The sequence below is a fragment of the Bicyclus anynana genome, chromosome 12 (assembly GCF_947172395.1).
Source record: "Bicyclus anynana chromosome 12, ilBicAnyn1.1, whole genome shotgun sequence".
NCBI classification, from domain to species: Eukaryota; Metazoa; Arthropoda; class Insecta; order Lepidoptera; family Nymphalidae; genus Bicyclus; species Bicyclus anynana.
Window position 1 is genome coordinate 13,092,567 of NC_069094.1, and position 11,796 is coordinate 13,104,362.

Genomic DNA, 11,796 nt, shown 5'->3' on the forward strand with positions numbered 1-11,796 from the left:
CAAGAAAGTATATTTCCCCCGTGGCCTTTTACAGAGTTAACAAGCTGTAACTTGGGAAATAAATTCCAAAAAGCGGCGATTAATATTTAAAATAAGACCGCGCTTTGTTTCTAAATTGGAGAGAACTTGTAGTAGACTATTAGTGCTTTGGTTTAGGTAATGTTTTATTGAAGAAGAAAAAGTAGAACTGATGAATTTTGGTTTACACATCGAAAATTCTATAGTAGGTACAACTGTTTGATAAAAAAATTAATGATGTTTTAATTAAAGATGATGAGTGATGGCACATAAGTCACTTTAAATACAAATAACCCACATGCATAATCATCTTTAGCAGAATTGCAGAGACTGAGATATTGTAGTCATTGATACTCTCGCTTGGCGATTAGATTTCCATATCCCAATTTTCCCACCACAAAATCACCAAATGAATCTAAGAACATTCTTGATAAATTCGTCAATATTCTCTTTCAGTGCGCTTTCATTTGAGTCCCCACTCGAGTATATTTGCAGAAATTTGATTGTTCTTCCCCACTTTCACCCCCCACAACTTTTAGACGGCTCAACCGATTTTCATCAAACATGTCTAAGAACTCTCGTCCGTTAGCCACATTTAATAAAAAAAAAACTAAATTGAAATCGCTTTATCCCTTCGGGAGCTATTGGCAGACAGACATGTCGGAGTATAAGGGGTTTCACATCAGAAGCGGTTGTCTGCAAACACAATTATTGAATGAAAGTCTGTCAGGTCTAACAATTCCCACTGTTAGAGTTAGTTAAGTTACTGAGTGGCAGAGAATGACCTTGAATGGAGTCACGCACTTGTGAACGATGTGTGTAGGGTTAAAGGATCCTTTGACTGTTAACAAACACTCCCCTTTTCCACTCAAGTCACTCTCTCCGCCTATTCCAAGTAACTCATAAAGAATTACACAACAAGAGATGTGGACGGTTCGAACGCCACGAGCACACTGAAGCCGTCCGTACTGCAAGTCGTTGCAACGCGGCGATAACAGACATACACTTCAAACTTTTAACACCCCTCCCTACCCCTAAAAATGATATGAGTTGTAGATAGCCGCAATCATTCAGCTGTACATATCGCCTTGAATCAAAATCTTGTACCATTAAGTTCTTTAGCAATTACATCTAAATACGCAACAAATTAGCGAGACACGGTAAGAGGCAATCGTTCGTAGGCGGTCGGCGGTTAACATTTCACTGCCCCATTAACTACGAGCAGGTCTCAGGAACGGTGTTAAACAAATTATTGCGGCCGCGCGTTTATGTACTGCCTATTTAAGAGCGAGAGCCTAAATGTCGTCATTTGTTCGGGTATAAATATTTAATGAATTGCTTTGTTTCTGCTATTTGCAGGTGTTACGAAGTTTAAGTGATGTATGTTCTGTGTTACGAATTATAATAACGAGAACGACGTGTAGATTGTTCGCGACTTTGTCAACGTTAAAGGGGGATGTTCATTCCCGGCCCAGACCTTTCGTCTCCGCCCCCTTTACTTTACATAAAACTAAAAAATACTTGATATTTTTTGGTTGAATAATTTATTCATTATTAAATGAATAAATTATTCATATAAATTATCCATAGCGGTTTGCTATAACTTTACCCAAAAATTCTTTATAGAAAAATGTTTAGTTATTTCTATCTCCTAATCATTAGTTAAGGCGCGGTTCTCCCCCACGTAAATTCCGGTCCCTGAGGAACACTAGGATATTCAGTAGCCTATAGGAGCCGTGGCAGCCCAGTGGATACGACCACTCGACGAAGCAGCACCGTGGGTCCATTCCATTCCATATAAAGAAGGAAGTTTGTCCCCGGGTTAAGAACCGTACCGATTTCCTAACTCCAGCAGGGTAATAATGTGTAAAACCTTGGTGTACTTATGTGTACTTATTGAAAGCGAGAGCTAAAAGAAAGAGAGTGATTTTTTGGTTTTGCGATCTTTAAACATAATATGAAATGACGACGTCATTCAAAATACCAACCAAAAAATATTTTTATTTCTTATAAACGAGACAAATATTCTCTTTTTATTTCTCTTTAAACTAATGGAGTATCCTGTGCTACTGCTAGGAGGTCAACAATCAATCAGGCGGGATCGAACCATTGACCTTTTACAATTTACTGTTTAGCCGTGGAACTGTTAAGTCTTAATAACTGCTGCATAGACACGCTTGAAATTCGGCCTCCATTTTATTTCCAAGGATTTACTATCCAGATATTTCGATAGAATGTTAGTATTAAAAGTTTAAATAAGCTCATCAAACGAACTTCTTTACTGCTGCACGTAAAGCTTGCACATAAAAAGTTTCTCACGCGAGTAGTTGCAGCACAGCCATGGGGCATGGACGCAACAAGGCTATAACACAGGCAAATAAGTACCCCCAGTCAAAGCGGCGTAACTTTTGAGCATCGACTTATGCGCGTTTATAGTTTAACGTGCTGGTTGCACTATAATAAAAAATACAAGTGTTTAGTTTGTTCAGACCAGGTACTTTTTTTTATTATTTTTATTTTTTTACAAGTTAGCTTGCACATGAAAAGTTTCTCACGCAAGTAGTTTCTGCACGGCCATGGGGCATGGAATGGAAGGCTATAACACAGGCAAATAAGTACCCCCAGTCAAAGCGGCGTAACTTTTGAGCATCGACTTATGCGCGTTTATAGTTTAACGTGCTGGTTTCACTATAATAAAAAATACGTTGCAAGTGTTTAGTTTGTTCAGACCAGGTACTTTTTTGTATTATTTTTATTTTTTTACAAGTTAGCTTGCAAATAAAAAGTTTCTCACGCAAGTAGTTTCTGCACGGCCATGGGGCATGGAATGGAAGGCTATAACACAGGCAAATAAGTACCCCCAATCAAAGCGGCGTAACTTTTGAGTATCGACTTATGCGCGTTTATAGTTTAACGTGCTGGTTGCACTATAATAAAAAATACGTTGCAAGTGTTTAGTTTGTTCAGACCAGGTACTTTTGTTTACTATTTTTTTTTTACAAGTTACCTTGCACATGAAAAGTTTCTCACGCAAGTAGTCTCTGCACAGCCTTGGGGCATGGTATGGAAGGCTATAACACAGGCAAATAAGTACCCCCAGTCAAAGCGGCGTAACTTTTGAGCATCGACTTATGCGCGTTTATAGTTTAACGTGCTGGTTGCACTATAATAAAAAATACGTTGCAAGTGTTTAGTTTGTTCAGACCAGGTACTTTTTTTTATTTTTTTTTTACAAGTTAGCTTGCACATGAAAAGTTTCTCACGCAAGTAGTTTCTGCACAGCCTTGGGGCATGGAATGGAAGGCTATAATACAGGCAAATAAGTACCCCCAATCAAAGCGGCGTAACTTTTGAGCATCGACTTATGCGCGTTTATAGTTTAACGTGCTGGTTGCACTATAATAAAAAATACGTTGCAAGTGTTTAGTTTGTTCAGACCAGGTACTTTTGTTTATTTTTTTTTTTTTACAAGTTAGCTTGCATATAAAAAGTTTCTCACGTAAGTAGTTTCTGCACGGCCATGGGGCATGGAATGGAAGGCTATAACACAGGCAAATAAGTACCCCCAGTCAAAGCGGCGTAACTTTTGAACATCGACTTATGCGCGTTTATAGTTTAACGCGTGCTGGTTGCACTATAATAAAAAATACGTTGCAAGTGTTTAGTTTGTTCAGACCAGGTACTTTTTTTATTATTATTTTTTTTACAAGTTAGCTTGCACATAAAAAGTTTCTCACGCAAATAGTTTCTGCACAGCCTTGGGGCATGGAATGGAAGGCTATAACACAGGCAAATAAGTACCCACAATCAAAGAAACTTTTGAGTATCGACTTATGCGCGTTTTTTAATTTAACTAGCTGACGCCGCGCGGTTTCACCCGCGTAGTTCCCGTTCCCGTAGGTGTATGCGTTCCTTGATAGATAGCCAATCTAACACTGAAATATTTTTTCAAATCGGACCAGTAGTTCCTGAGATTAGCGCGTTCGATCAAACAAACAAACAAACTCTTCAGCTATATAGATATTAGTATAGATTAGTATAGATTTATTTGATCACGTGACCTGTCCATAGCAAATGTCATTCCTATACATTTTTTCTTATACATACATTTTAGTTTTCGAAGTTAGCGTTTGTAGAAAGAGAATCGGCGTGCCACATAGCTAATCCAGGCCAGGACCAGGTAAATCAGTTACATTCAATTCTTCTTCATATGAGATTCACTTACATGGAGTTTTTTACTCACCACTAACATAATACGAGTATAAACCTGCTTTACCCAACTTAACGTAAGATTTTGCTTGAAGTTGAACGGCTATAGCTCAACGAGCAAGTTTGAAATCCACGAACTTTGATGAATTTCAGATTTTAGACATAACTAGAATATCTAGACATAAATTCTAGAATAAGTAATATCTGTGTAAGTATATGCAGATATAATCTGTAAATACATTAGACAATAGACATCCTTGGATCTGGAGTTAATAAATAAACATGTTAAAAGTTAACAGACGGTTAGTAAAACGGACGTTATCTCAAATGGTTTTTTTAATACATCAAGAAAGTAAGAAATTTAGGAATAAAATTATGTTATATTACACATATTTATTTGGAAGGAAGAACTAATGATTTTGCTTAAAAAGTTGGCCAATTGAGAGTCGAACACGCTCAACTAAGGTTCCGTACCATTGTCTATAAACACGGCAAAATAATCATGTCTGTTCTATAGGAGCCCCCTTAAATATTTATCTAAGTCATTTTGTTTCTCTAGTGTTCGATTACAACAGAAATAATTCATCTGTGAACATTTAAATTATCGTATTATCTCAGTTTATGAGATACAAACTGGTGAAAGACCGACGGACGGGCAGCGGAGTCTTAGTTTAATTAGGGCTTAGTTTAACCTTCTGTATGGAACCCTTAAAAGGGGAGTGCCCACTGGCCAATATAACATCAGCCCCGGGAACTCAGGTGTACCCTCGTATAAAAATAAATAGAGATTATAATATCAGCTATAAATAAGCGACTGGTTAAATAATTGGCCTATTAAAAGTGTTTCTTGAAGAAAAAACTTTATTTATATCACTCTTCTTAAATACGTAAAAAGTTCGCCGGTGTACCAAAGCGGCGAAATAACATTTTAAGCTGTATAATTTTTTTCTGTAATATTTTTCTGTGTCTTTTAAGTCGAACAAACAAACATACAATTCAAAAAATGTCATGAAACTCATGCTGTATAGTCAACGATTTTAGCTTGTCCCCGTTGGAGACAAATTGAAGATGTATTAATAATGTCGTAATTTTAATAATGTTTTGTATTTTATACTTATATTGTTAAAAATTAAAAAAAAGAAGTAATAAATAAATGAGAGATGTCGTATAACGTTGTACCAATTTTTTTTTTTTTTGATAAAGAAATGATTTAATTATTAAAGTGGAATTATTAAGATTTTTATAGATATTAGTAAATTGTCGGGTGGTTAGGATATGCATGGGCCGGGGATGACCATTCCCTTTTAGCTAATTTTGTTTTAGATTTTTCAATAGGATACGTGCTACGTTTTGTTCATTAAGTACCTAACTAGTGTATGAAGAATTCCGACCGACCGACAAAGACGTACCGCCAAGCGATTTAGCGTTCCGGTACGATGCCGTGTAGAAACCGAAAGGGGTGTGGATTTTCATCCTCCTCCTAACAAGTTAGCCCGGTTCCATCTTAGATTGCATCATCACTTACTATCAGGTGAGATTGTAATCAAGGGCTAACTTGTAAAGAATAAAAAAAAAATCTATTCTCTATTTCTATATTTTACCAAAGAGTAAGTAGATACCTACCTACAGGGCCGGACCGTCCATACGGCGAATAAATTTCTTTTCGATCGTCTATATTTAAAGCGAAGAGATGAACGCGACGTGCGCGAATTTACTTCTAATAGAGGCGTCTTTCTTTACCTATGGTGCAGGGAGCGCGTTGATTTTAACCCGGGTATATACAGGTAATAGAGGGCGCTAGGGTGATGATTGCACCCGGGCGCTACGTGAGCTAGAGAGTCTTTACCTATAGTGCAGGGGGTGCGTTACACCCGGATGTCGCGATCTCAGGGGCGCCCAAGCGCCACTCGCCGCGCGGGTTCTATAGGTACTAGCGGGCGCTACGGTGATGATTGCACCCGGGCGCTACGTGAGCTAGAGTCTTTACCTGTAGAGCATGGGGTGCGTTACTGAACACGGTACTGAACGGATTTTGATGCGGTTTTCACCAATAGATTAAGCATAGTCCAGGGCAACATATAGGCTTTGTTTCATTAAGATCGGACCGGCCTTCGGCCGGGGGTTTGTAATAGGACTTTCGACTGTAGCTATGGCTGCGCATTTTACCTAAGCGCAAAAAACGCGCGGCCTTCGGCCGCGAACTTTATTCTACCTCGGCCTTCGGCCGGGGGTTTGTAATAGGGCTTTCGACTGTGGCTATGGCTGGGCATTTTACCCAAGCGCAAAAAACGCACGGCCTTCGGCCGCGAACTTTATTGTGCACTGGCTTCGGCCAGGGGTTTGTAATAGGGCTTTCGACTGTGGCTATAGCTGGGCATTTTACCCAAGCGCAAAAACCGCGCGAACTTTATTCTACACCGGCCAAAGGCCGAATAAAGTTCACGATATATACGAAGGCCCTAATTCACCTTCAGTTTTTAACATGACTTCATAAATGTTTTTTTTTGCTAAACCTTTCTTCTTCAAGTTCTTCATTGCAGTGATTAAGTTTATTATTAAGATTAAGATACTCGATGTTTTTTCATGTTAAAAAATTTGATTTAATGTTTGACGGGATCACGCGCATAACGAATGCAAATGAATGCAAAAATTTTATTCTATTAATATAGCTATACATTGAATAATGTAACTTTAACATGAGGGTAATTTAAAAAAAAAATAATAAATAAGAACAACCGACCTTAAAATCATAAAAAAGTTTCCATTAAATTAAAAGCGAAACATAACATCGTATGAGCTACCTTCTGATCAGTTTGAAGGCGGTACCAAGTTAGTGCTGTGTTAATTAAAGTTGTATCTGAAAGAAGTATCTGAAAATCCAGTTAAAATCTTTATGATTTAAACGGCTTGAATCGAATCGAAATCGAACGGTCGAATTGAGAACCCTCCTCCTTTTTTTGAAGTCGGCTAAAAATGTATGACATTCCGATATAAATTAGGCTACGAACTTTTCAAACGTCCCTAGTTAATGTTAGGAGAAAACAGGAAAGGCGCCATAATTGGATCTCGCTCCATTCTAAAATTTACCTCGGTCCGGCGCTGCCTACCTATACTTACGTTATAAATGTACCGACTTTTTTTTTTTTTTTACGTGGGGAAATCCTCATGGATACCTTCTCGCCACGGGGAGGCAAGAAGGTTATGTCGGACTTCAACCGACTAAAACCCCACGGTGTTCCGACTCGCCGCCTGATATAAATGTACCACCTATCTTATTTAAACTTATAAACTACAGTGGAAGCGATTCACGGAATAATAAAAACACTTTAGTTGTACACAACTCAGTTTACGCCAATAAAACTCGAAGTAGCAAGTGTACTCATAAGACTCGTATAAAGTCAGCTGCTACTTTTATTTTATAACAATAATATTACAAATAAAACAATGCTTTAAATCTGAATTTTCATATTTAAAAGCTGAATATTTTAAATAGATACCTAACTAGTACTAGTTAATAGATACCTAACTAGTAGGTATTAGGTAATAGGACTAATAGCTACCTAACTAGTACTAGGTAATGGGTACCCAACTAGGAGGTACCTACTAGGTAATAGGTACCTAACCAGTAGGTACTGAATAACTAACCTACCTAGGCGTAGCTAGTAGTGTTTGAAAAATATGAGAACTTTCACTGAAAGATAGAGGTTATTGAGCAATACATTTAAATACTACTTTTTATCCCGAAAAATCCATAGTGAAATACAACTGAATGTCATGAGGACAAAGTCACGGGCTTCAGTTATTTACAGAATTAGCCGCCGCGTCATGGCTAAAATTCGCTCGATATTAACTCGACTTTGAGACAGCAAGCAGCATGGTAAAGCCGGTAAAACCGAAAACGCATAAAAAAAACATATGACATGCGTCTCCTAGACACATGATTATGAAAAAAGTTTGTATAATGCGATACAAACATTTTTCATAATTTGTATTTCAATATATAACACTAACAACATTTACGTAAATTAATATAATAATAATAATTTAATTACCAATTAAAAAGTACTCTTTTTTATTTCTTTAGTTTTGTGAATAGATTTTTAAAATATTTAAAAACATAAAACGCCTTTCTTGAATAACATTGAAAGTTACTGTTGCGACGCTTCGTGTCGTACTGACTCGAGAATGTATTCGTTTTTTAATTTTGTATTTGGAGCGGCTACGACACCGTCGTGTTCCGTGCGCTCCATCGTTTATCTGTGATTCAGATAGAGAAAATATTATAATCCCAGCGCTTCCAGTGTGGTGCACATCCAATTCCAACAAAACAGTTCGCAGCCCAAACATCAAGCATCAACGTCACGACACGAAATACTCGATACAATTTACGAGTCTGCCGGAACGAGCTGCCAATCAATGTTACGCTTAGCTTGGCATTTTTAACTTTTGCCAAACGCGTTTAATGTCCACTGCTAGTTCGTTTATCCTTTGTATCTGAATCGAATATATCATTTTTATCGCTTATATTCCAAACCCAAAGCCAGCCGTGATCTATTTATTTGAAACTACTATAGCTTTACTGCAACTTCTGCAAATTCAGGTGGGCCAACTGATATAAGAGTTAAATAAAAAAAGACGCGGTTTTAGCCAGTAACCTTACGCATAGACGGTTTCGTCCAAACTGCTTATCAAAATTAGAAAACTGCCGTAATAATAAGTACTATGTATATGCCGTAATAGTAAGAATGCTGATATTAAGTTACTATTTAAAGACTGATGCGTTTGCTGAAGCATGGTATACCTACCTATTTTTTTTTATTTTAGCCTCAAATAGAAAAATAGTTCCACGGTTAAGATTTGTTTTTTTTCATCGCTATCACTAACACGTTGTCTAGTAATTTACCCCAAAACTCTAACTTAAATCCTCACGATGCGAAGCAGCTATGACGAACCGCCTATGATCAACGAAGTGAAAAAATTTAATCATCGAACAGTACCTAATATTTAACTTTTCCACTTTTTCCACAAACAGCAATCCTGTTTGACAGTAGGAAATAGGCATGGTAGGTAAAAGTACCTACCTACTTCTTAGACGATTCACAAATACTTCTGCTGTACTGCTATTGTACCTATACGTAACTACTTGTATCTAGGTCATCATTCATCATTAGCCAATTTTAACGGTTCCTAATAGGACCAGGCCAGGTTATAGAGCGTAGACCCACCACGCTGCTTTAAAGCGTGTTGCCGGGCTCAAGTTATTATTATTTCTGTAACGATCACTATCTGTCGTGGCGGTTTCTTTTAATTTCTTAGGCTTTACAAGATAGCCCTTGACTACAATCTCACCTGATGGTAAGTGATGATGCAGTCTAAAATGGAAGCGGGCTAACTTCTTAGGAGGATGAAAATTCACACCCCTTTCGGTTTCTACACGACATCGTACCGGAACGCTAAATCACTTGGCAATACGTCTTTGTCTGTAGGGTCGTAACTAGCCACGGCCGAAAGCCTTCTGGCTCTAGCTAGACCTGGACCAATTTAGAAAACCTCAATCGGCCCAGCCGGGGATCGAACCCAGGACCTTGCTTGAACTCGAACCATTGATAGGCCAACCATTAGACCAACAAGGCAGTCTATCTAGCAACTTATAATACTATCATTCTCAAGCCAAAATTAATCCTCAAACTACTATTTGATTGTCATTACGAAAATTCTGGCCGGTATATTATTATCTCGAAGATATTTGGAATATGTTAAGCATCATGGTCCTTTATGATGCTACCTCAAAGGTCTAAGTAATGACGTAGCATATTCCTTTTAAACATCAATGATCCGTATCATTATGGCTATCCCGGATCTATGTGTCGATTTCGGATTTAAGGGCAATCAATCATTGAATATGGGTAAAATTTGGTATAGGTACATACCTAAGTACATACCAGGGCTACTTTAGGCAACTGCATACCACGGACCACCTACATATTTCTTTTCTTTACTTCATTTCATCAAAATGAAACCAACAAGACCGAGAGGACGAAAGGTTTTACCTTGTTGATTGTTCATAATTTTTTAACCGACTTCAAAAAGGACTCCTCCTTTTTTCTCAATATCGGTCGGTATTTTTTTTATGTATATGTACACCGATTACTCGAAGACGCCTGCACCGATTTCAAAAAGTCTTTTTTTGTTTGGAACGGTATACTCCCCATTTGGTTCCATTGCCATCACGTCAAGATCTAATGATGGAATCCTGGAGAAATTGACAGGAACAAAAATTATTATTTATTAACTTTACCTACATGAACTAATATACTAAAATATTAAAGACTCATTTGAGATTAAGTGTTTTTACGTAGAGCGACTTTTACCGTGAATGCCTGAACTAAACGGTTCACGGTAGATGTCGCTCTACGTAATTTCGCAATATAAACATTGCGCTACTAAGATACTTTACTTGAAACGTAAAGGCTAAAAAGTGTTTCTTCAATGTAACTCTGGTTTCCCTTCAAAACGTATAAATCTTTCGCCTTTTACTAAAGGTTTCCGTGGAGGGGAACACTCAAATGAGTCTTTGATATTTTTGAAAGCTTTACATCATGTAAAGCTAATAAAGCAATTAGTATTTACTATTTAGTACGCGGAAATTAAATTGGAATTGAACCCATCTACTATTTGATCTGTAGAGTACAGAGTGTAGACTGTAGTCCTAGTCTGTAGGTACTAGGTAGTAGGTACTAAACTACTAAACTAGATGATGATGAGAATTGAGATGACGAGATGAGGGTAGGAACCGTGGAAACCAGCAAGAAACTTAACAGTTTGGAACCGCGTTGGAAGTTGGAACATTGGATTAGACATCATCACTGCTGACCCATAGGCCAAAAAGCGTGAACCTCCGAAAGGGGCTGGAAGAACACCGGTTCGCAAGTTCTAAGTTCCCCACATCATACCTGGGCAATAAAGTAAAGCTTCGAGACCCATGTCATTTTCATCGGGAGAAAGAAAGAGATGACCCAAACGCACACAAAAGACAAAAAGTTACATAAACGTTCATATTATTATACTCTTAAAAATAAGTTTTTTTTTGTTATTTGTTTTAATGGAAAATAATGAATTGCACGTATCAACTTTAACCTATGTAGGCATCGATCTCCTAAACTGAAACAACTTCTTGGCACTCAATTCAAGTAGTCGCATTTGCAAATTCAACCTTAAACTCCATCAATGAGGTTGAGTTTTCTCTGAATTTGGTATTTTATTGAATACTAGCGGACGCCCGCGACTTCGTCCGCGTAAATTTCGATGTCAACTTTACTACTACCCCTACCCTACCCTACCCCTACCCTACCACTACCCCAACCCTACCCCTACCTTACCCAACCCCTACCTCTACCCTACCCCTACCCTCCCCGTACCCTATCCCTTTCCTACCCCTATCCCACCCGTACCCCTATCTCACGCCTATCCTACCCCTACCCTACCACTTCCCTATCCTACCCGTACCTCTACCCTACCACTACCCTACCTCTACCCCTAGCCTACCACTACCCTACCCAGGCCCTACCC

General features: G+C 38.1%; 1 non-coding gene across 1 annotated transcript; it reads left to right on the top strand.

The window, feature by feature from the left end:
* The first annotated feature begins 10,719 nt into the window (after positions 1 to 10,719).
* On the top strand, positions 10,720 to 10,836 carry LOC112048974 (U5 spliceosomal RNA). Its single transcript, XR_002887055.1, has one exon. It is a non-coding gene; the product is annotated as a U5 spliceosomal RNA (small nuclear RNA).
* The last annotated feature ends 960 nt before the right edge of the window (positions 10,837 to 11,796 follow it).